Genomic DNA, 25,417 nt, shown 5'->3' with positions numbered 1-25,417 from the left:
TAAATTGATAAATGTAATATGCTATATTAACAGAGTCAAGGACAAAAACCACATGATCATCTCAATAGATGCAGAAAAGGCATTTGACAAAATAAAGCACCCATTCATGATAAAAAACCCTACAGCAAATTGAAATACAAGGTTTTTATCTCAACCTGATTAAGGCTATTTATGAAAAACTAACAGCCAACATCATACTAAATGGTCAAAAACTGAAAATTTTCATGTTAAAATCAGGAACAAGACAAGGATGTCCACTATCACCAGTCCTGTTCAATGCAGTTCTGGAAACATTAGCCACAGCAATTAGAAAAGAGAAAGAAATAAAAGGAATAAAGATAGGAAAGGAAGAAGTTAAACTGTCATTTCTTGCTGACAATATGATACTTTACATAGAAGACCCAAAAAACTTGGTCAAAAGTCTTCTAGACCTAATTGACAGATTCAGTAGAGTAGTTGGATACAAGGCCAACACTAAAAAGACAATAGCCTTCTTATACACATATAGTAGACTCATTGAGAGCGAAATTCAGGAAACAATTCCTTTTACAATAGCATCCAAAAAAATGAAATATCTAGGAATCGACCTAACAAAGGAAACAAGAGACCTCTACACTGAAAACTACAGCACTCTGAAAAAGGAGATTGAGGAGGATATAAGAAAATGGAAAGATATCCCTTGTTCCTGGGTAGGAAGAACCAATATAGTGAAAATGGCCATACTTCCAAAACTACTATATAGATTTAATGCATTGCCAATTGAAATTCCAACAATATTCTTCACAGAACTAGAGAAAACAATCCAAAAATTCATTTGGAACCAGAAGAGACCTAGAATGGCAAAAGCAATTCTAAGCAACAGAGACATGGCTGGAGGGTATCACAATCCCCAACTTGAAACTATAGTAAAAAGCTACTGTGATAAAAACAGCATGGTACTGGCAAAGAAACAGACCCGAAGATCAGTGGAATAGATTAGAAGATGCAGAAACAACTCCAGACATACTCAGCCACCTCATCTTTGATAAAGGAGCCAATCACCCTCACTGGAGGAAAGATAGCTTGTTCAATAAATGGTGTTGGAAAAACTGGATTTCAACCTGCCATAGATTAAAACTAGACCCATATCCGTCACCATGCACTAAACTAAGGTCAAAGTGGATTAAAGATCTAAATATTTAGACAGAAACACTAAAATTGCTGGAAGATAAGTTAGGTAGAACTCTTGAAGACATTGGCCTAGGAAAAGACTTTATGAACAAAACCTCAGTAGCATGGGAGCTAGGGCAAAGAATCAACAACTGGCATCTCATCATATTAAAAAGCTTCTGCACAGCAAGAGGAGCCACCAACAGAGCTAAGAGTCAACCTACAATGTGGGAAATAATTTTTAGCAGCTGTACCTCAGACAAAGGTCTACTATCTAGAATATATAAGGAACTGAAAAAAATCAGAACCCCCAAATTCAAAGACCCAATTCAAAAAATGGGCATCTGAAATGAACAGATACTCAGACAAAGAAGTAAAAGCAGCAAATAAATATATGAAAAAATGTTCAACATCACTGGTCATTCAATAGATGCAGATGAAAACAACACTGAGATTCTACCTCACTTCAGAAAGAATGGCTGCTATCAAGAAATCAACCAATAACAAATGCCAGCAGGGGTGTGGAGAGAAAGGAACCCTTCTCCATTGTTGGTGGGATTGCAGACTGGTGCAACCACTGTGGAAATCAGTATGGAAATACCTCAAAGAACTAGGGCTAGAGTTACCATTTGACCCAGTTTTTCTCCTACTGGGTATCTTCCCCCCCAAATTAAAAGAATCATACCACAGCAATATATGTGTACCCATGTTTATAGCCACACAGTTTGTAATAGCTAAAACTTGGAAACAGTCCAATTGCCCATCGACTGGAAACTGGATAAAGAAGATGTGTTGTTTTTTTTTTTATAAAATGGAGTACTACACAGCCATAAAGAATGAGACACTAGAGACATTTACAGCTAAATGGATGCATATTGAGGCCATACTCTTAAGTGAAATAAATAGGACACACATGTGTAAATACCGAATAATTTCTCTAGTGTGAGAAACTGAAAGTGTAAACAAGGGTTAAAATGATTAACATAAATAATTGACAACGAAATATTAAAAGTTCCAAAGGTGTAGGAGTGCTAGGAGGGGAAGGGGAAAGGGAAGAAGGGAAAGGAATAATTATGAGAAAAGAAAAAATAATGGAAACAAAATTTATGTTAATAGGCAAGGGTGGAGGGGGTGAAGGGCTCACAGGCAATGGGGAGAAAAATAAGAACTAAGATACATCATGTACAGATACAAGCACCCGATGATAAATGTAAATATATTGTATACCTAAAATGTACCAATAAAAGAATAATAAAAAAAGAAGGTACCTGGAAACATTGTTGATGGGATATATAATATAAGTGGCTTAAATATCTAAGGGAAAAGATGAGTTTAATTATAAATCTATTGACTGGGCTTGAAAGTCACTGATTTGTCCATGTAGTGATCCCTAGGGGTTTTAACAAAGTGGGGATGTTTGGATTAGATATGCAGAATGGGTTCAGTTTACCCAAATGTGAGCTACTCAACATGACTACAGTGGAGCTACTCAACATGACTACTGTACTTGTACTCAATCATGACACTAAGTGTCACTGTATGGGAGAGTGAGGAATTTATTCTTCTTTCAGTTTTCTTCTTTTTTTCATAATCACCCTTGAGAGACATTCAGTTTGGTGAAATTTGTTCTTAATTTTTGCTAATCTTCCTTTCTGCTAATTGTTTTTAGCTGACAGTGAATATCTAATTAAAGTTTATTATATCACTATATTTTTATTATTTTTCATGACTTACTGACTGGCAGTGATTGATATTTCCATTAACAACAGGAATGAGAATTTTATATTTATATTTTAAAATTAGACTCAATTTATGAAGAAATTAAGGAACTAATGAAATGCATAGGTTTGGAAAATCACGCAGGCTATTTGGGTTGGGACTTGGGTACACTGTAAGTGGACCATAAATGGGAAATGGCAAGACTGAGGTTCATCTTCACATTTGGAATAACTAGTGTTCATCATTTCATCTGGAGAGATTGGAAGAAATAACAATAGCTGTTGAAATTAATTTATGAGAGCTTCTAGAAAAGATTCCTAATATCCATTGGCTTCAGTGAGACTGAAGTAATTGCCATTACTTGAAATTATCTGCAAATATTTAAATCTATGCAAATTTTTTTCTAGGGAATGATACAATAGTTGTGTTTTATTTATTAATTTATAGTATATTATCTATTTTTCAATTCTCAAAGGGATCTTTGAATGCAAGAGAATAAGAAAAGTGGAAGTAAATAGAGAAGATAGCTGAGGCTGCATAATGGAAAAGGATCATCAAATGGTGAAATAAAATTAAAAAATATAGAAAATGGACCAAGAAAGTGGTGTCATTGACTTCAAAGAGAAGATAGATGTCAGTGATCAGTAGCCTGGATTTAATGATACAATTATACAGGTGATTATTCATAAGGTGGCACAATGGAAGCCAGTTGGTGGTGGAAGATGAGTTAATGGATGGGGAGGAGAAGGTTACACTAAATAAATAGTTGTTTTTCTTCTGAAAAACTGACTGAGAAAAAGATTTAAGACTATAGTTATGGGATTGGGGGAGGTAGTTAAGGGTCATGATAAGCTTTTCAGTTTGTCTGCTGATTTTAAGGCTGGGAGTGACATGATCTTAATAATATATTTACATATTGGAGTCATCAAATAAAGAGGAGGTTTAAGTTGTAGGTGAAAAAGAATGATTTTTTTTTGTATTAAATTCTTTTTTTGGTACATTGTAGGTATACAACACAATTACATTTCTCATTGGGAATTGTACCTTTATATAATGCATCTTGGTTCTTATTTTTTCCCCATTCCTAGCCCTCCCTTCACACCCTCCACCCTTCCCTATTTACAAAGACTTTATTTCCATTTTTTCCATTTCTCATCATTTTTTCCTTTCCCTTCTTTCCTTTCCCCTGTGCCTCCCACTACCCCTACCCCTTTGGACCTTTCATTCCTATTTTACATTATCGATTATTCATTCTAATAATTGGTACATTTTAGGTATACAATATAATGACATTCATCATTGGAAATTTGCACCTTTACATAGTCTCTTTTGGTTCTTGTTTTTCACCCTTGCCCAGCCCTCCCTTCAACCCCTCCAGCCCTCCCTATTTGCAAAAATTTTGTTACTATTTTTCCATTTTCTCATATTAATCCCATTGCCTTCTATCCTATCCCATTTGACCCAGCTATTCCACTGCTGGGGATCTTCCCCAAAGAATTAAAAGAATCATACCACAGTGATATATGTGCACCCATGTTCATAGCAGTGCAGTTTGTAATAGCTAAAACTTGGAAACAGCCCAAATGCCCATCAACTAGAGACTGGATAAAGAAAATGTGGTTTTTTTTTTTTATAAAATGGAGGACTACTCAGCCATAAAAAAAGAGAAATTAGAGACATTTATAGCTAAGTGGATGCACATTGAGGCAATACTCTTAAGTGAAATAAATAGGACACATGTGTAAATACCGAATAGTTTCTCTGGTGTGAGAAACTGAAAGTGTAAATAAGGACTAAATGTATAATAGGTCATGTGAAATAGGAAGAAAAGGGGCAAAGGGGAAGGAAGTGGGAAAAGAATGATTTTTAAAGCAAGGTTCAGATTGGATTGGGATTACTGTGGGATCCAGAGCAGAGATGAGGTCACCTTGAATATAGAATGAGCAGATAAATGCACAAGAGTTAGGAGTGGTCAAGGAGATTCCTTGCTGAAAACCTCTGAATTTCCAGTAAATAAAAATACTGCTGAGAGTGAAGGGAGCAGGTGGCAGAGGCAGAGTTAATTCTGAGAAGGGTGACAACCATGCCAGCTGCTACGGGAAACTGAAAGGAGAACCAAGCAATTGTAAGAAAAGATTTGATGAGATGCTGAGGGTGTAAGTGACCCTGGAAACTGAGACTTTACAAAAACATCAATTGAAACAGTTTACACAAGTAATGCAGGCGGTGCATGGCTTCAGGAATCTAGAATGCTGACCAAAGGACAGACCACTGCCAGGGAGTTTCTAGGAAATGACACCCGGTGTATTCCTAGTTAGGTCAGTTTCTTCTTTTACCAGTAATTTTAATCCCCTCTCCGACCACTTGTTAAAAAAATTTGCTTCCACAGTTGTTCTCTTTATTTTGTTTTTAAAAAATCAACTTTATGTTTTGTGTGGTTCATTCTCACTGGTTTAATGCAAACATTAATAGCTTTCATTTTAAAAACAAATCTCCATGGCTCCCTCCAGCTACCTTTAATCTTCTTTCTGAAAAGTTCTTCAGAGTAATGTTATATAGAACATTCATTTTCCCACTACCCCACACTTTCTTTTCCTTTATTTTAAATTACAAATACTTTTCAGATTTATGAATGTTTTTAGAGTTTTGAATAGCAATCTCTGTGTACAGAATTCAAAGAAAGTAAAGGATATATAGGAGTCCATTTTCCTCTCATTATAATGTCTTATCCCCCAGTTTCCCATTCTGTGGGGAAACACTATTATCTCCTGTTTTTTTAAAACAGGTTTTCATATGTAGGCTCATTTTTCCATTTTCTTTCATAAATGATAAATAATATTGTGCAACTTTTTTCCTTGCTCAATATATTATGAAGATGTTTTCTTTTTAATACATAGAAAGCTACCTTAATAATATTAACAACTGGATAGTATTCTATTGACTGACTATACATAGTCTATTTTGCTTGTTTTCTATTGATTTTTTATGTACAACACTGCTTTGAACAAGCTTTTACGTAAGTGCATCTGTAAGATAAATTCTTATAATTGGAATCCTTAAGTCATAAATACTTGTTTAATATTCATCGATCAATCTGTAGCCATTACCATTTTGATTGAAATAACACTTATCAAGGTTGTTATAGTTTGGATATTGAATGTCCTGTGAAGATCCATGTGCTGAAGGCTGTTGGTAGGTGGCAGAACTTGTGGGAGTTGTGGCCTAGTGGAAGGAGGTAGGTCACTAACAGCATGCTCTGGAGAGGAACATTGGGATCTGGACTCCTTACTATCTCTCTCTGTTTCCTCACCACAGTGAAGAGGACAGGCCTCCTCCACCATACACTCCTACCACTCCTGCCATTTACTAAAACTGTGAGCCAAAAATAAATATTTCCTCCTTTTAAATTGGCTATCTCAGGTATTTTTTCAATCATAGAAAGCTAACACAAAGGTCATATAAAAGTCTATATACTCATATCATTTAACCCTTCAGCAACATTGGAGACAACTGATCATAAATCCCTTCTTCTTAAAACACTTATATCTTTTGGCTTCCACAATACTGTACCCTTCTGAGTTTCTCCCTACTCACCTGCTCCTTTTCAATTTCCTTTTCTTACTCCTACTCTCTTCAGTATCTATGATTTGGAATGTTCTAGAACTCTTTCTTACCTTGGTCCTTTAGTGCACTATCTCCTGAAATTGTTTAATGAGATCTAGTAGTTGTAAATGCCACTTCTCCACTGATGACTCACACATTTTCATCTCCACCTCTGACTTTGTCTCTGAGCTCTGTCTCAACACCCCTTGTGATCTCTGAATCTGGATATCTAATAAGCTTCTCAAAACTTAACTGTTCTCCCTAGGTTTCCCGTAATACTCGGTGACAAATTCATTATTCCAGTTCCTTTGGTCATAATTCTAGACATGAGTCTTGATTTCATTCCTTCCATCAGTAACAACATTAATCTATCATCAAGTCTTCTCCCCTTTACTTCTAAATAAATCCAGACTTCAGTCACTTCTCAATTTTCTATTGCTATCGCTGGTTAAAGAATAGGCTGAGAAACTTTCATAGTTTCTTAACAACCGTCTTGAGTCCTCTCTTCTCTTCTGAAAGGTAATCTTCATTTAATAGTAAGAGGATTTTTATTAGACATTTCCTGCTGGATATGCTTTGATGTCTTCCCAAAGATATAAAACTAAACAGAAATTCCTTATCTTGAATTTAAAGGCCACATACTGTTCCTGAGAACAGGAAACACCACAAATTATAGATAAAAGGAGATCCATCTCATTTCTCCTCCTTAACATTTATGTGTACTTGATATAATTTTTGATAGATGTTCATTTCTAAGCTCTGTAATATTTCTCATTGTATATTTTTAAGTGGAAGAATCATTCCTGTTACAATTCTGAGTTTCCCATCAATTTCTTAACTGTTAGAGCAGAAACCAGTATTTCCTGCTTGTTTTGTGGTGAAGGCATAGAAAAGCAGAGTTTTTTTACATTATCCATTAAGTACTAATATGCCAGAAAGTGTCCTTCAAACATCTTTGAAATGATTTCAGTACTAGTTAATGAAATTAAAAAGGGATCAGCTATATGGGATTTTAAAAAACCCCAGCAAACTACACTATTATTTCCAATTAAGAAGTTATAAGTTTGGAAGTTTTTCTGGGGAAAAAAAGCATATGCAAAAAAAGCATACACATCTAATTTTAAATTAAAGAAAAATAGTTCCGTGGAAAGGTAGATTACTTTTATAAGTAGTTTTATGATAATCTTTGTATGTGTAAGAACTTTATAAAACTAAATAACACATTTAAAATAATTGAAAAAGCTACCCACACAAATGTGCTACTGCTTAATCCTAGCCATGTATAAAACTTGCCAAATGCAGTAAAGTGACAAAAATGGTGTTATTGTTGAAATTTTCATGCCAATAATAGAGTTCTTTATATACTGTTGAAGGGGAACATCCCTTGATATAATTTAATCTCACTGGCTCGGTAGTACTCCAAAATTGAGGCTTGAAAAAATGATAACATGTTAACTAATGAGTATGTGGAAAATACACTAAAATTTCTTGGATGAAAATAAGTTACTTTTCATATCTAGGAACTCCTAAGCTACTACTAGGCAAGTATACCATTTGCCCTAGAAGCATACAACTTTGTTCCTTAGTGAACATTTCCAAAACCTAGAAAACCACTTTTGACTGGAAATAGTGAAAAACCACTTTCATTATCAAGATTGAGCTTGAAACATAGATTGAATTGGGCATTTTCCTTTGAGGTAACAAGAAATCATGATACTTGAACCTGCTTATAGGTTTGGGGTGGGGGAAGAGAGAGAAGGGCAAAAGCAACTGTAAGCTCTGAGGGAATGCAGAGTCTTACTCAGGTTAGCTTTGGTGTGGACAATCTCACTCCATCAGTGAATGGCAGCCCAATCTAGACCACTTCCCCCAACAAACATGAATGGAGCAAATCAAATGGAATGATGATTAGACTGTTGATCACCAAATTGAATTTTAAAGATCTATATGTAATTGGAACTGGAACGAAACACATGCTGAATCTGTATAATTTTGCTGGTTTTAGGGACAGCACGCCAACTAAAATGTGATCAAACTGCAATAATTAAGTAGCTGTTCTAGAGAAATTGGGAAGGGGGAGGTATCCTACCCACTTATGTCCTCTTAAATGTACACTTAACAAATCATTTTAATTATATTACAATCGTCAAGGTACTTGGGAAATACTGAGCCTGAGGGAAAACGACGTCTACATCACAGCAAGGTTTGTTCCTTCCAAAGTGCATGGGAGCGCACGTTCCATTTCCACCCACTGCCCTATTTGGCCAATTCTTTTATGCAAACGAAATAAGCTCGAAATCAAATACTGAATGTAAGGCGCTCAAAATGCCAATCTCTGCATATATTCTTCCTCTTCGCCCCTCCATGTCATTCCTCAACTTTAAGGCACACAGTTGCACATCTCTACGCCCCTTGGGGAGGGGCACAGGAACCCTGAGGAGGGACCCTCATTCTACCGGCCACTCGGGTCCCTCTTTTTCTCTTTGCTCTATCGCCCCTCTGATGAGGAAAATGCCAAAAACCATTCCTTGGTCAAGACTTGGAGTAGCATAGGCACTTTTCCGCCGCGAGGTAGAAGCTCCTTCTCACCCCTTCACCGAGGGGAATCAACTTGGAAAACTGCAAATGATTTCCGATCTGTGGCTTCTCCCAGCCTCTCACATTTACGTTATCCCTTCCCCTGCATCCTCCCCAGACCCGACCGCGTCCTGAATACTAAAGACCCTCCTGACCTTCCGGTGCCGGTGCCTCATCTCTGCAGGTTCCAGCGGCGACCGAAGGCAGGAGCGCCCAGAGCCTGCGCCCTAATGGGGCCTCACGGGCTTGAACAACCGTCCCTCGCCCTTGGGTCTGGGTCCAGCCTGGACCCAGCCTGGATCACCTGCTCCGCCTAGTACCACGCGGGCTCCCCGAAAGTTCACCCCGGGGGAGAGAGGTTAAGGGCGGAAAGGGAAGGGGAGAGAGAGTCTTGAATTCCTGAGCTGTTCCATCAAAGTAGCGCCGGAATTGTCGCTAGCCCCCCAGGTCTTCCCAGCCCTTTAGCAGAGAGAGGAGCCGGCCAGGGACCCCTGCTCCCCTTCCCATCTGCGCGCCAGGCACGGGCTCCGCGCGCTCTCCCGGGGCTTCTAGCAGATCCTCACACTCACCCTGATGGCTGCGCGCAACGGTCCGGTGAGGGAAAGGTGACCCTCAGGTCCTGGGCACTGGTTGGCGGGGGCTGAACCCCCGCGGGGCCCACCCTGGCCGGGAGGACCCGGGCGCCTCCCGGTTGCTCTCGGGGCGCCAGCCGAGTGCGCGCTGCCGTGCTCAGCCCAGCGACCTGGTGGGTTCCGGGGTGCGGGGGCCCGGCCAAGGCCCGTGGGACTCCCCAGCACCCCAACAGCTCTCCTTTCTCGCCTTCGTCTCTTCTTTCAACGCCCCTTTCTCTTCTTGCTTCTTTCACTTTTCCTCCTTTCCCACTCTTCCCTCATCCGTCTCCTCCCTCCCTTTCCACTGCTGCGTGAAGAAGGGCAGGAGAAGGAAAAATCCTGGTCTCTTTACCTTAAGCGATACCTTGGCGATTATCTGTTCATAGAATCTGGAAATGACGCCAACCACTTTTCTGAAAACATCTAAAATAGAACCACTTTCATTTCCTTTAACTTTCCCTCTTTGCATCTCTCTTCCAGTGGCTCTTTTTATCCGGTTGAATGGCTAAGAATAAGTTGAGGTCAGATAAGGAAAAGGGTAGCGTGGTTTAAACAGTAGTTTTTTGGGAGTGGGATTGTGAGCCAGCCATTTGGGTGAGTTCAGAGGTCTGTTTATCCACAATTCTACAAAGCAGGTATTTCCTGAAAAAGAATTGGGTTTGGGGGCGAGAGAAGGAGGAAGACAGGCAAAATAATCAAGTCGAGGTTTAGTTACAATTTCATTCTAAGACATCTCCAGTGGTGTATGCTGGGGCTACTTTACAATACATCTCTCCTATTTTGACTGCGATTTAACCTTGAAAGAATGCCTTTCTTTTTCCTGGTTCTAAATCTTTTCCCAGAATAATGTTTCATAGGGTTCGGTGAGTGTATGGAGAATTCTCCAAACCCACTTTGACTGATCCTAGAAACTTAATGTTTTTTGGAAGGCAGCAGCCTCCAGTGCTAGGAGAAGGGGTAGGATTTTCCATACAGAACCCCACCCGGGAAGTTTCACCTGGGCCTCCTTGTCAAAGATTCACGTTCAAAAGAAGGATTTATGTCACAGAGATCCTTTCTGCCTCCCACCCCAACACTTCCTGTAGACTTTTCCAGCCAGTCTTCTATCCAGTGGTGATGTCATCATTCTCTAGAGCTGTGTATTGAATGAGATGCTTTCTATAAACATAATGTTTGGCACTTGGTAAATGTTAGCTGAATTATGGGTAATGATTTCAGATTATCAGCATTTATTTCATTGTTTTCATAACTTCCTGTGCCATAATTGAAACACTTTATAAATATATGACAATGAGGTCGTGGTTATTTATTTAGGGAAGTACAGTGAAAATAATTCCAGAGGAAGTCAAGATTTAAAAATATTCATAATTGAACACAGTTATTTTCCTACAAGATTTGGTACTGACCACTTTCATTTTACATTTGTATGTAACATAATTTGTCACAAATCTTGTAGGTAACAGCCATAATGAAAGTCCAAGGTTATACAATCTTGACAAGAGGATTAAGGAAGTCTTCACCCTCAACAGTTTCTGCAATGATAGTGCAAAGGGCAAGTTGTTCATGAAGGATGCACAGATGCTCCGAAGGTGTCTCTAGCAGTTTATGTTCTGTTTAACAGTGTAGCAACCAATTTGAAATTTGGAGCATTGAAAAACTCAATTTTGGAATGTTTCCAGATAGTATGTTTGAACTTGTGCAAGTGCATTTAATAATTGAGCAATGAATCTAGGGTATAGAGTCTATTTAATGAAGGTATGGAAAAGATTCCACTTATAATCCACAAGGCAGATCTAAGCATTCAGTGGCTTCTGCTATTGCTACTGCAGCAAATGAAATTGCTTAGGTATCAGTGATGAAAATGTACCTTGCATGCAGCAATAGACCTTGTGCCCTAGAGCTATTCTATTACTATTCAGCACACAGATACTTAACCTAGCAGGCAGGACACAGTCTTAGCACTGAGTGAGAGTTTCTCTCAGTGGCTAGAGTATATTATAGATGAAATACTCTAAGTCACTTCAGATATTGTACTACATTTCAGAGGCCTTAATCTCATGAGAAAGAAACTAGAATCTTAGACAGTTCTTAAGTTCAAGAAGAATTAAGTCATCTCAGGCAAATTATATTTGAAAACTAAATGAAAATGCCAAAAATGTTCATACTTAAAGATCTTATTTATTTTTAATTTTAAATATAGGGAATGACAGACACCTGTCTTAATAGGCAAAACCTCTATTTTTTGAGCTTTTGCTAGAAAGGAGATTTTTATTAAGGAAAAATTGGTCTATTTTGTTAATATTGATCTCAGTTTAAGACTAAATTGAAGCTCTTTTGTTCCTTTCAATTAAGCTAATTGCACTGTTAAGACACATGGAAAAGCAAGCCATAAAGTGCACAATTAAGCAAAAAGCTGAAAAGTTGTGAAAGAATGTAGGTAGTATAGACAGAATTAGCACAGATAGTACAGACCTAAATGAGGTAACCTTTTCTAAAATGGCTGTTTTCTTTGAATTATTTGGAAAGACTGCAGAAGACTAATTTGCCTTCAGAGATCTCAGAAATTAGAACTAAATAATTTCATGGCATCAAAGGGTCAAATTTTAGGAACTTTACTTTAATTATCATTTTTTCTATTTTTTAAAAAAATAATGAGTGAAATAAAAATTATAAATCAAATAAAAGTGATTAAATAAACAATCCCTCCCTACAGTTATGGGAAAATCATTTTGATAATCATGCAGATTGGGTTCATGCATTTACTAAGTTCATCAAATAATTGCTTAGTTCTTTTTTTTTTTTTTTGGTACCAGGGATTGAACTCTGGTCCTTGCTCTTGCACAGCAGGCGGCGAAACCACTGAGCTAAATCCCTGGCCCTGCTTAGCTCTTCTTTTGGAAAAAGTCAAATGGAAAGATGTGGTAATGTTGAATAAATATAACTTAAGAATTCCATAATATGCAGGAGAAGAGTGGTTTAGAAATAATTCTTATTATAAGATAATATTTTCTTAAATATTGATAATATGTTCAGGCTAGTTTCTAGGCAGTATTGTCATATCTAAGGCACTAACCAAAAATTGGGTTTATAATTTGGATTGATTCTTTGAATCATTAAAATTTTTATTCTAGTTAGCTATATTTATGAGAATTTTACCAGACATATATAATATGATATAGCAGACAGACTGGTGAATCAGAAGGTTCCAGGTCTGTCACTATGAAATAATCACACATTTGTTAAAGTAGGCTGCAGTTAGCTTATGTCTAAAATTGGGCAGATGAGTAGTGAACAATATCAGAATAATTTCTAATCTATTACCACATTGTTCTTTGGCTCTACAACTTAAAGAACTGTGACACTGTTTTACACATTATAATGACTGATATGACGTGACAAAAAAAGTTGAAAACTATGTGATGTGTAAAAACGAGTAATTACTAGGTCTACTGTGATGGTGTAATAAACAACTAACAGCTGATCAAAGTCAGCTAAAATTGATGCTAATGACATTATATTATTATATAATCAAATCCTCCAGGTAAAAACCTAAACTGGTTCATGAGATAGTGCCAATATATTCATGCTTCTTAATAATTTTGGTGATATTCTGTTATATTATCACTGTATCTTACTAAAGCCATTGTTATATTAGTCTCAATATTTTCAGTACCATTTCACAATTTTTCAAATATTTTGTATTTCATAAGTCATTAAGAAACAGTTGTATCTTTGCATTCAAGAGAAAACTAAACATAACAGTCATGAGGAAAACTTGCATTGCAATTGAAATAACTTGGCTCTTACTTTCATCAAGTCATTAACCTGTTTCATGATTTAAAGAAAGTGTTTAATGTCTTCCAACTTTAGCTTCCTGAGATTTAACATAGGAATAAGCCAATGTTAGCTATCTCTAGAAGTCACTTTGAACATACTAGGATATAGTGTGTGAACTTTCATAGAGACAATAAAATATTACACAACGTAAGATCAAATTTATGGAATGAAAGCTAGAATGAATTCAGAACAAATCCACCAAGATTTGACACTTAATGAGGTATTGTTGACACTGCTGATCTTTTGCTTAGAATCATATTGTCTCACCCTATACAAAGCCAATTTTCATGCAAAAGTATTTTTCAGAAATGTAATTTGTTGCAACTTCTGGCAAGCCAAATAATGTGCTTTGCATGCATTTGTACCACTGAGTACTAAACTAATTGGAGTCCTTCACCTATGGCATGATTGAAAATACTAGTATGTACTTGGGGTATATCAGTTTTTCCTTTCTTGTCTTCACAGTGCAGTTTTGGTAATTTCTCTATAGATGTAGTCAAACAGATAATGCCAGTAAAAATAAAAATGCTTTTGAAAACTCAAGGTAAAATCTTATACTGGATCATTGCCAGTTCTTAATAGTATATGTAAAACAGGCTTGGAGTTTTACAAGGACAAAAGAGTAAATTCAGTATTAAAAATAGAATAAATTTACCCAAAAATATTAGTATTTAGGAGATTAATACATGTTCTTGATGAAGAACAAATTATAATTATATGAAATAATGTGTATTTATACATCGCATGAATATGAAATGGGACAAATTATCATCTTGATAGGGGTGTTGATGTATTATTATTGCTTAATTAAGTGCAATTCTTGAAGGCTTTAGATACAATTTGTTGAAAGCTTCATGCCAGTTCTTTAACCATTTAAATTGCCTTCATAGTAAGAGCCCAAAGTTGGGGACAGAAAAAAATGCAGCTGGAGATTAATATGGGTAAGCTTCACTGATACAATTGGAATCCTACTAAGAACATGATGAGATAGACAGTTTCTTTGTGATAGGCTTCACTCATAAAGCTATTTGTTTTTAAGTAGAGAAAAATTTCTCAACATTTTAGTTAAAAATTTCCCTTATGTTACCTTAAAAAAGCACATGTGGTATTTGTATATGTAATTGAATTAGTTTTTAAGGTAGATTTTAATGCTGCTTTGGGAACTAAATTATCCAAAATTTTAATGAAAAATTTCCCCCAATTAATACCTAAACTATATTCATTTTATTATTTTATGATTAATCACACCATGTTGTAATTGTGTTTGTATATTATCTGTCTTTTCCTCTAGATTCTGAGTTACTTTGAGGAGAAATGATTTCATTTTCCTTTATCCTTAGTCATTTGCCTAGTGTCTAGAAATCAGAAGATGCTTAGTAAGTAATGAAATACATACAAGAACAAATTATCAAATGCATTAGTATGAATGCTTTTGTTTGTGACCAATTTGGTTCACAAACAGGAGTATTTGACAAGCTTTTGCTTTTGTTTGAGAACTCTGCATTGAGTGATGAATAAGAGCACAGCCATCTTTCCTGTATAAACACAAATGTGGCCATCTTTTCCAGAACGTGGAAGGAATTAAATTCATGAACCAAGGTACCACTGTATATATATTTAACTTTCATATTAAAAAACCCTATATCAGATATTAGTTTCCAAAAATGATACTCATTAAATGATAGAATGTATTCAGCATCTCTTCCTGTGTCAACTAATGATGCAGTGTAAAATAGCACTGCCCTTTCCTTCTGTTCCCTCCCTTCCTTTCATTCCCCTCCCCTTCTTTCTCCTCCTCTTCCCTTCCCTCCTTTCCCCTTCCCTGCCCTGCCCTACCCTGTCCTGTCCTGCCCTGCCCTACCCTGTCCTGTCCTGCCCTGCCCTACCCCACCCTGGATATTCATTAATATTCAAAAGTGGGACAATAAACTCTATGTCTAAGGTATATCTTCCTGAGAGTGGACTTCATTAAAATTGATTGGTCAGTAAATTGGATTATATATCAAAAGAGAGAACCTATTCTCTGGGGCTCTTTGATTACTACAGAGAACTTTCAGTTTCTTTCTTGCAAGCATTCTGGGAATAGTAAAGTGTAATAAAATAGAAGATGCTATTCTTTCAGCATTACATGGATTTTTACTTAGTCCTCCTATGCTGTGCTTTACAACTTGCACATTCGTTAATATTCAAAAGTGGGACAAAGAAGCTCTGTGTCTATGGTAAGTATCCAGTCTCTCTCCTGGAGTGAAGGTTGAGAAATTATTTCTTGGCTACAAAGTACAGCATGGAATCCAGACACTGTTTTCTATTACTCTTCAAAAACTTATATGTAATCTATTTTTGGCCTTGTGCTAGATTATGCCTTTTGAAATGCTTTGGACTTTCCTTTTTATTTTATATTTTTATTGTTATTTTAGTTTATCAGTGCATGTTTGCAGTACATAATGTTTACATTCCTTGTGGGGAGTTGATAAACGTGCATAACATAGTTTAATTCCTTTTTTCATCCCTTTTTCCTCCTTGCCTTCTCCCTTCACCCATCCCTTGATCTATTCTATTTAGTGTTGGGCCTTTCAGGGGGCAGAGAAGCCAGCTGCCCCTTGTTTATCTGCTTTCTTTCATTATGTACCAGTTTTTCCACCTCTTGGGGAAACAATATGGAAAATTCCTTGTCTGCTCTCCTGTTGTTTCATTTCTTGCAGCTTAATATTTCATTCTCTTACTGTCACTTCAGCAAGGGTGTTATGAATAAATACACAAATACATGATGTTTAATTAATCTTTCAAAGTTAAAGGAGGAAATCTGTAAAATTGACAGGCAAAAGTTTGATCCTTACTATTGTGTATTATTGTGTACTATGCTATGTACTATAACATCACAACATACATACCTTCTGTGTCAGTTTTGCCTCTTCTATGTTATTAATCATTTTAAAAAATAAAGGATAATATAAAAGAATTATTTACTCTTAGTTGCTCATTATTTCCTGCCCTTTCTCTCCTTTTTGAGACTCCAATTTCTATTAGTCTCTTATTTTCTATACATCTAGTTCTATTTCTTCTGTCTGTTTAATTTTCTTTTCCAAATGGTGACGTGATGGTGAGAAAGTTATAATACTATGAAATTATTTACTATAGGCTTAAGGCCAGTTAATTGTTTATTTTTCCCATATTTTCTATATAATCAAAAATATTTTTATTTCATAACTATTTGATATGAATTAGACAAAAATGGTTTATTGCATACATTCTTCTATAAGACCAAGAAACAATAGGATTTGGATTATTTTATTAGTGGAACTTTCAGAGAAATACAGCAAATTGGCAGTAATTATCATGGTTGATGTTTGCAGTTATTACTACTGCCTTCTCTAAAAGCTACCACTGATTGAGTCTAACACCATACCAGCCAGAGGCATCTCATATGTGTTGTGAGACTAAGAGAGAGTCGTTAGTGTCCTATTTTCACAAATATGGAAACTAAGACTTAGAGAAGCTAAAGAATTTTCTAAGGGTTAAGCAACTAATAAGTAATCTATGTTGAATTGACCCCAGCTTATGACTAATTTAAGGCATATTTTACCTTAAAATATCATTAAGAAAAACAGTTGTGTATATTGATATACTTTTAATGTAAAGGGCATTGATGAGTAGTTATATGGTGGTGCAAGTATTTTAAATTTTGACTTCTAATTTTTATAAGATCTCTATGACAATCCTACCAGCTCCAACTCCAGCCCCTTATTTTGTTGCGCAGCCTCAATCCCAGGCCTGTTATCTTCTACCCATTCTCTGCTATCTTTTCTTTCAGTAATGTAAACTCGTACTTAAGGTAGTCTTTCACAGTTTTCTTGGGCTCTAATTCATATATCATGAAATTCATCTATCCAAAGTCTGCATCACAATGATTGTGAGTATACTGAGTTTTGCAAGCATCATCAAAATGAATCATCTTCCAAAGAAACCCCTATACAATAACAAGAACCACTCTCCATTCCCCTCTTCTATTCATTTGTCCTAGACAATGCTAATGTACTCCACAGATTTGCTGGTTCAGGACATTTTGTGTCACTGGAACCATATCACATGTAGTCTTTTCTGAATGTCTTCTTTCACTTAGCATAATTTTATGATTTATCCATGTTGTGCTAGTACTTTGTTCCCTTTATTGCAAAGTAGTATTCCATTATATGAATATACATAATTATAAATATTGTCCATTTATGAACTGAAGGACACTAGTTGTTTACAGTATTTTCTTTTTTTTTTTGGTACCGGGGATTGAACTTGGGAAATTGCACTTTCAAGGCAGGCAGCAAAACCACTGAGCTAAATCCCCGGCGTGTTTACAATATTAAATCATTATGAATAATGATGCCATGCACAGCCATACAAAAAGTTTGCAGTTGTGTGTTTTTATTTATTTTCATACCTATAAGTGAATTGGCAGTCATACTGTAACCCTATATTTTGTTCAGAAAATACCAGTTTGTTTTCCAAAGCATTTATACCATCTTACTCTTAATATGAGGGTTCTGATTTTTCCAAATCTTTGTAAATCTAGTTATTCTGTATCATTTTTATTATAGTTATCTTATGGGGAGACTTGGGACTGCACCAATGTTTAGATTTGTATTTGCCTAGTGTGTGGTAAAGCTAAGCATGTTCACAGGTGGTGACTGGCCACGAAATTTGATTTGCAAATCAACTCTATGAGTTGTCATTTTAAAAAAGTCCATTGTAAATTGAAAAATTACACTTGCACACATTTATAAGGTGAAGATAATGTTATAGTTTAAAAATACAATGTGGAAAAATTAAATCAAAATAATTAATATATCCATAACCTCAAATACTTATTATTTTCGAGGGGAAAACATATGAAATTTACTCTCAACAATTTAAAAATGTACAACTCATTATTATTAACTAAATAGACCATGGTGTGCCATAGAGCTAAAGAAAAAATCCCCCCAAATTATTCCTTTTGTGTGTCTGAAGTTTTGTGTCTATGGTCATCATTTTCCCATTTTCTGAACTTCTCAGCCTCAGTAACCACTATTCTACTCTCTGTTTCTGAGAGAGTTCATATTTTGTGCTGGACTTATTTCATTTAGAATAATCTTTTCCAATTTCTTCTATATGGTAAATGATAGATTTTTTTCTTTTTAAGGGTGAATACTATTTTATTGCATATATATTGATAACATAATTCTAATCCATACATCTGTCGATTGACATTTAATCTAATTCCATAACTTGGTTATTGTGAATAGTGCTACAATGAATGTAGTAGTATAGACATCCATTTAATATACTGATTTCAAATCTTTTGGTTAAATACCCATAAGCACAATTGCTGCATCATAGGTAACTATATTTTTAAGGTTTTTTTGAGGAGTTTTCCTGCAGTTTTCCATAATGACTGTGCTGTCACTGCAATCAGCAGTTTACAAGGCTTTCCTTTCCATCACATCCTTGCCAACATCATTTTTACAATGCCATTCTACAGGTATAAGGTGATATTTTATTGTGGTTTTATTCAAATTTTTGTAATGATTACTGATTTTGAACATTTTAAATATACATCCATTGGCTGTTTATAACTCTTCTTTTGAGAAATTTCTATTCAAGTCCAATGCCCATTTTAAAACTCTATTTGTTTTCTTTCTATTGAGTGTTTGGAGTTCCTTATATTAATTGAATAATAATACTTTGTCAGTTTGTAGTACACTGGTAAATTTTACTCAATCCCTAAATTGTTTCTGTATTCAGCTAGTAGCTCCTTTTTCTAATGCACAAGCTTTTAAGTTCATCCTTTTATCTATTTTTGCTTTTATTGCCTGTGGTTTGAGAGTCAAATCTAAATGATCATTGCCAAGTAAAGTAGTAAACCAATATTTTTAAATGACCAATGCGTAATCTTAGAAGGTTATCTATAGCTGGCATATTTCCTACAAAGTTATGCATGGATAAAATAACTCAAAGTAGAAATGAACATATAAATTTTAATGTTAGAGTTATAAAGTTTGAAAATTTGGTTTCTAATTTTTAAGAAACTATTACATGTTGAGTGTTGATATAATATCACAAAGCAATATCTACAGTCATGTGCAAACGTTTTTAAAATATTTCTTTTCTCAAAAATATACCTATACAGTTATCTATTTTCTTCATATATTCAATCTGAAAAATAATCACAATATATTGAATGCAGAAACACCATGGTAATCTAGTTACCTTGTAGTATCTTAGCTATTAAATAAATTTACAAGAATACAAAACAGTCACTTATCATTTATTTTTGGAAAAATATCTTTTGATAAACACATATCAGTTACACAGTAGTACCTCAGTTCACAATATAATTCTTTCCATGATTCCGGGGAAGATGGCCACTGTCATGTTCATCACTCAATGCTGAGTTTATGAAAGGAAGCAAAATTTAACATGCATTTCTGTTTGTGAACTGAATTAATTGTGAACAGAAATGTTCATGATCAAGGCATTAATGTATTCATATAAAATGAACTGGTTATAGTTTTTAAAGGGAGTTAAATGTTTTAAATTATTTTTTATTAATTTTATTGGTACAATTTAGATATATATAATGATCACATTCATCATAGGGAATTTGCACCTGTACATGGTATATCTTGATTCCTCTTTTTTTCTCATTTCCCTCCCCTCCCTTCGACCCCTTTTCCTCTCCTTATTTACAAAAGCTTTGTTTCCATTATTTCCTTTTCTCCTTTTTTTCTTTTCCCCCCTTCCCCTTTCCCCTTCCCCCTCTTCTTCCCTTTCCTTTTGAACAATTTCTTCCTATTTCACAATATCTAGTATACATTTTGGTCCTTATTTACACTTTCAGTTTCTCAACCAGAGAGATGATGCAATATCTACATATGTGTGTCTGATTTATTTCACTTAAATGTATAGTCCCAAGTTGCATCCACTTAGCTATAAATGCCTCAAGTTTATCCTTCTTTATGGTAGAGTCGACTCGATTGTATAAAAAGAAAAACACATCTTTTTTATCCATTCATTAGTTGACAGGCATTTGGTTTCCAAGTTTTAGTTATTAGAAACTGTGCTGCTATAAATATGGATGAGCATATATCATTGTGGTGTGATGCTTTTACTTCTTTTTGGGAAGATATCCAGAAGAGGAATAGCTGGATCAAATGGGACCCCTAATCTTAGTTTTCTGAGGGCTCTCTATACTGATTTCCACAGTGGTTGCACCAGACTACACTCCGACCAACAGTGAAGTGCTCCTTTTTCCCCACAGCTGGGCCAGTATTTGTTGTTGGTTGATTTTCTTGATAGCAGCTATTCTTTCTGGAGAGAGGTGGAATCTCAGTGTTGTTTTAATTTGCATCTCTTGAATGACCAGTGATAGTAAACATTTTTCTTATATTTATTTGCCATTTGTACTTCATCTGAAAAGTGTCTATTCATTTCAGATGCCCATTTTTGGATTGGGTCTTTACATTTAAGGGGTGTGATTCTTTTCAATTTTTTGTATGTTCTACATATTAATCCTTTGAGGAACAACTGGCTACAATTTTTCCCACTCTGTTGGTTGTCTCTTTACCCTGTTGGTGATTTCTTTTGCTGTGCAAAAGCTTTTTTAATATGATGAGATTCCAGTGGTTGATTCTTTGTATTATTTCCTGTATGGTCTGGGTTTTATTCATGAGGTCTTTGTCTACACCAAAGTCCTCAAGAGTTCTACCTTTTCTCTGTTCCAGCAGATTTAGTGTTTCTATTTTAATATTTAGATTTTAAATCCACTTTGATTATAGTTTAGTGGATAGTGAGAGACATGGGTCTAGTTTTAGTCTTCTTTATGCGGAAAGCCCGTTTTTCCAGCACCACTTATTAAAGAGGTTATCTTTCCTCCAGTCAATGTATTGGTCCCTTTGTCAAAGATAATGTGGCTGAGTGAGTTTGGGGTTATTTGTACATTGATCCTCAGGTTTGGTTTTTTGCCAGTACTATGCTGTTTTTATGACAGTAACTCTATAGTATAATTTCAAATCAGGAATATTGATCCCTCCTGCCTTCCCTTTACTGCCCAGAACTGTTTTTTCTATTCTTAGTTTCTTCTGGTTCCAAATTAAGTTTAGGGATGTTTTCTCTAGTTCTGTGAAGTATACTAATGGTATTTTTATTCTGATTGCTTTAAACCTGTATAACAATTTTGGGAGTAGGGCCATTTTCACTATGTTCGTTCTTTCTACCAAAGAGCAAGGGGTATCTTTCCATTTTCTTTGATCTCCTTTTTCAGAGCACTGTAATTTTCAATGTAAAGGTCTTTTAGTTCCTTTGTTACATTGATTCTTAAGTATTTCATTTTTTTCCAATGCCATGGTTAAAGGTGTTGTTTCCCTAATTTCTCTCTCAGTAAGTTTGTTATCTGTGTATAGGAATGCTATTGATTTTTGAGTGTTGACTTTGTATCTAGCCATGATACTGAATCTGGTTATTAAATCTAGAAGTCTTTTGTTGGAGTTTTTGTGGTTTTCTATTTAGAGAATCATGTCATATGCAATAATAATAATTTAACTTCTTCCTTTCCAATCCTTATTCCTTTTATTTCTTTCTCTTGTCTACTTGCTCTGGCCAATGTTTCCAGAACTATATTGAATAAGAGTGGTGATAGAGGACATCTTTGTCCACTCTGATTTCATAGTGAATGCTTTCAGTTTTTGACCATTTAGTATGATTTGGCTGTTGGTTTTTCTTGGATGGCTTTTATCAGATTGAAGTAAAGACCACCTATTTGAATTTTCTGTAGGGTTTTTATCATGAATAGGTGTTGAACTTTGTCTAGTAATTTTTCTGTATCTATTGAGATGAAGTGGTTTTTGTCTTTGGCTCTGTTGATATGCTGTATTACATTTATTGATTTGTGTATGTTGTACCATCCCTGCATTCCTAGAATAAATCCTACTTGTGTTTTAAAACTACTGGTGTTTTAAAACTTTTTGTTTTAATTTTTCATACAGTAAATACTGAACAATATAAACCATATAAACAAATGCTCTTTGGATCTTCAACAACTTTTAACCATGTAAAGGGCTTCAGAGCAAAGTTTCAGAACTGCTCCTAGGGAATTGACTGGCACAATTTGGCCTGCCTATAGGCTAACTTTTGTCCTTTGCCATAACTATTTTTTTATATCCACAGAACTAAGAATAGCTTTCTTTTCTTTTCTTTCTTTCTTTCTTTTTTTTTTAAATTTTGCAGTACCAGGGATTGAAATCAGGACCTTGTGCTTGCAAGGCAGGTGCAGTGCCACTGAGCTAAATCCCTGGCCAATAGCTTTTATTTTTACAGGACTACATTTAAAACAAAACAAACTAGCACTCAAAAACATCAAAAAGTATTCGACATAAACCGTGTATGCCCTGAAAAACTCTTACTGTACTTACTGGCACTTTTACAGAAACAATTTCCATCTTCTGTATTTCAGTTATTTTCACAGTAACCCTTCCCAAAAGATTTTCAAGTTACTTTGTTACATAAAGATTTTTCTTTTTTTAGAGAGAATTTCTGGCAGCTAAAATGTTTGTTCTTTTAAACTTTTGCCCCTTAAATTCTTTACTACATTTGATAAAACCAGAGTTTATAGCAAAGGGTCATTCTTTTCTGATTTTTAAAGAATCAGAGTTGTTAGTGGGTTTCCAATCCTCAGCAAGGCCAGAACGCAGTTGGAATTCCAGCAGGTTTGCTGTCAGGAGTATCATCACACATCAAGAAAAATGGTTCCACACTTTCACTTTTTAATCTTTCATCAGTCATTTATTTAATTTGAGGACATATTTCAATAAACCTACAAACTAAATGCAGTTTATGTATTTAATAAACCTTTGCACATAGACTTAATGTACCTGGAATTACTCAGAAATGTATTATTAATTTATATGGATACCATTCATTCATTTATTATTTATTCAGCCATTCAACAAATATTTATTGAGTATGTATCATGAGTTGTTTAATGTTCTGGTAATAAATACATTAGGAATAGTTTAAAATACTTCTGCCTTCAAGGAGAAAGTATATTCTCAAGATAATTTAAATTATACTAAGGTAAGAAGCAAAACAAATCTCAGTGACTTAGCTCAATGAAAGCTTGTTTGTTACTCATGGGACACATTGCATATCCATCGTGTGTTTTAGAGATTCTGACTTTCATAAGACATTCTGGTCAGTGGAGACTCTTTTGTTTTGCTTTTTGTGTCAGTGGAGACTCTTTTATTTAATGATTGTACCTTTTAGAATAGGTAGCCTCTTCTTTGAATAATTTGGCAATTGAATACACCCTACTGTTTTAGTTTTAGCCTGGGTGTGGTTGCTTGTCTAACAGAACTAGTCATATGAATAAAAGAAATGTAAACTGCCAACATGAATGCTTGCCGTACAATAACATCTCTGCTGCAGCAGACAGAAAATAAATGACATAATCAGAAAAACATGGTGTGCTATGGAGAGAAATGACAGGTGAGCAGAGAGTAGAGGGTAGATTTGAGGGGTTGGAATTTTAAACAAAAAATAAGACGAAGCATCACTATAAAGGTAACATAAGGAAAGTTGTGAGGAAGGTAAAAGAACAAGTCATGTGACTATCTGGGAAAAAAAGAGCATTCCTTCTACTGGGGAACCATAAATGCAAAGACAATAAGTTGGAAGATCTTAGTATCTGTAGGAGAAACAGCAATAAGAATAGTACTGCTGAGAAGAAATGAATGAAGGAGAGGCTAGATGACATGAGGTTAGAGTGATAGTCTGGGTTTTTTTTTTTTTTTTTGAGCTATTTGAGGGTTCTGACTTTTATTCTAAAATGGGAATATATTAGATGTTTTTAAATAAAAGAATGTCATGATATTTTAAGAAGATCAGTACTGCTGTGTTGAGAATAGACTGAGGAGAAAAGGGTAGTAGCAATAAGATTGGTTAAAATGCTTTGGCATAATATATGAGGAATTTTGTTGTTGCTATCATACAGTCAAATGGTGAGAAGAAAATGGATTCTCAATACAGTTTTGCAAGTAAACTTTAGATTTGCTAAATGTAGTATGTGAAAAAAGAAAAATCAAAGCTGAATATATGATTTTAGTTAGATAAAGTAAAAGATTTTAGTTCTGGATAGGTTAAATTTGAATTTTTTTTTTTTTTTTTTTTTTTTTTTTTGGTACTGGGGATCAAACTCGGGACTTTGTGCTTGCAAGGCAGGTGGCAGAACCACTGATCTAAATCCCGGGCCCTAAATTTGAAATATTTATTGGGTATTTAGTTGGTCATGTTAAGTAAACACTGGATCTAAGATTTTGAAGTTCAAGAAAAAGCCATAGAATGGGAATACTATCATTCTAAGTCACAAATAGATAATGTTAAAGGCATGAATGAGAATGGATATGTCCAACTATTAACACAATCCAATATTAAAATATGTAATAATTGGGAGAAGAATTTAAACAAGAAAATGAAAAGATTTTTTAAAGAATAAGGGGAGTACTTATGTTTTTTTATAGATCCAAATTTCTAACACTGTAGTACCTCTGATGAACTTCCTTCAATATTTCTTATGGCATAGTTCTGCTGGCAATGAATGACCTCAGCTTTTGTGTGAAAATTATGTTTTTGTCTGCTTCATTTTTATGAAAGCAATTCTGTGTTGAGTTTTTCTTTCTTTTTTCTTTTTAAGAGACTAATTTTAGAAGACTATTAGGCCCACAGCAAAATTAGTAGAAAAGTACAGAGATTTCCTTATCTCCCTTGAAGCCTCTCCTATTATCAGCATTCTTTTCAAGGGTGGTACATTTGCTACAACTGGTGAATCTGCAGCACCACAGCATTATTATCGAGCGTCTACTGTTTATATGAGGGCTCACTTTTGGTGTTGCACATTC

At 35.2% G+C, this 25,417-nt stretch overlaps 1 protein-coding gene across 2 annotated transcripts in view; it reads right to left on the bottom strand.

The window, feature by feature from the left end:
- Positions 1-10,374, bottom strand: part of Htr1f (5-hydroxytryptamine receptor 1F) — a 203,939-nt gene extending 193,565 nt beyond the window's left edge. Inside the window, exon 1 of one of the 2 annotated variants that reach the window (XR_015452326.1) lies at positions 9,618-10,374. The gene's annotated coding sequence lies outside the window, so the exon portion shown is untranslated. The remainder of the gene's footprint in view (positions 1-9,617) is intronic. The other variant, XM_087213997.1, reaches the window with a different exon arrangement.
- Positions 10,375-25,417: the final 15,043 nt, after the last annotated feature.

The sequence above is a fragment of the Heterocephalus glaber genome, unplaced genomic scaffold (assembly GCF_053883595.1).
Source record: "Heterocephalus glaber isolate CG9 unplaced genomic scaffold, H.glaber_assembly_v1.0 deba00000122, whole genome shotgun sequence".
In the NCBI taxonomy this organism is placed as follows: Eukaryota; Metazoa; Chordata; class Mammalia; order Rodentia; family Bathyergidae; genus Heterocephalus; species Heterocephalus glaber.
Note: the sequence above shows the minus strand (reverse complement) of the source record. Positions and strands in the feature narration are given on the sequence as shown.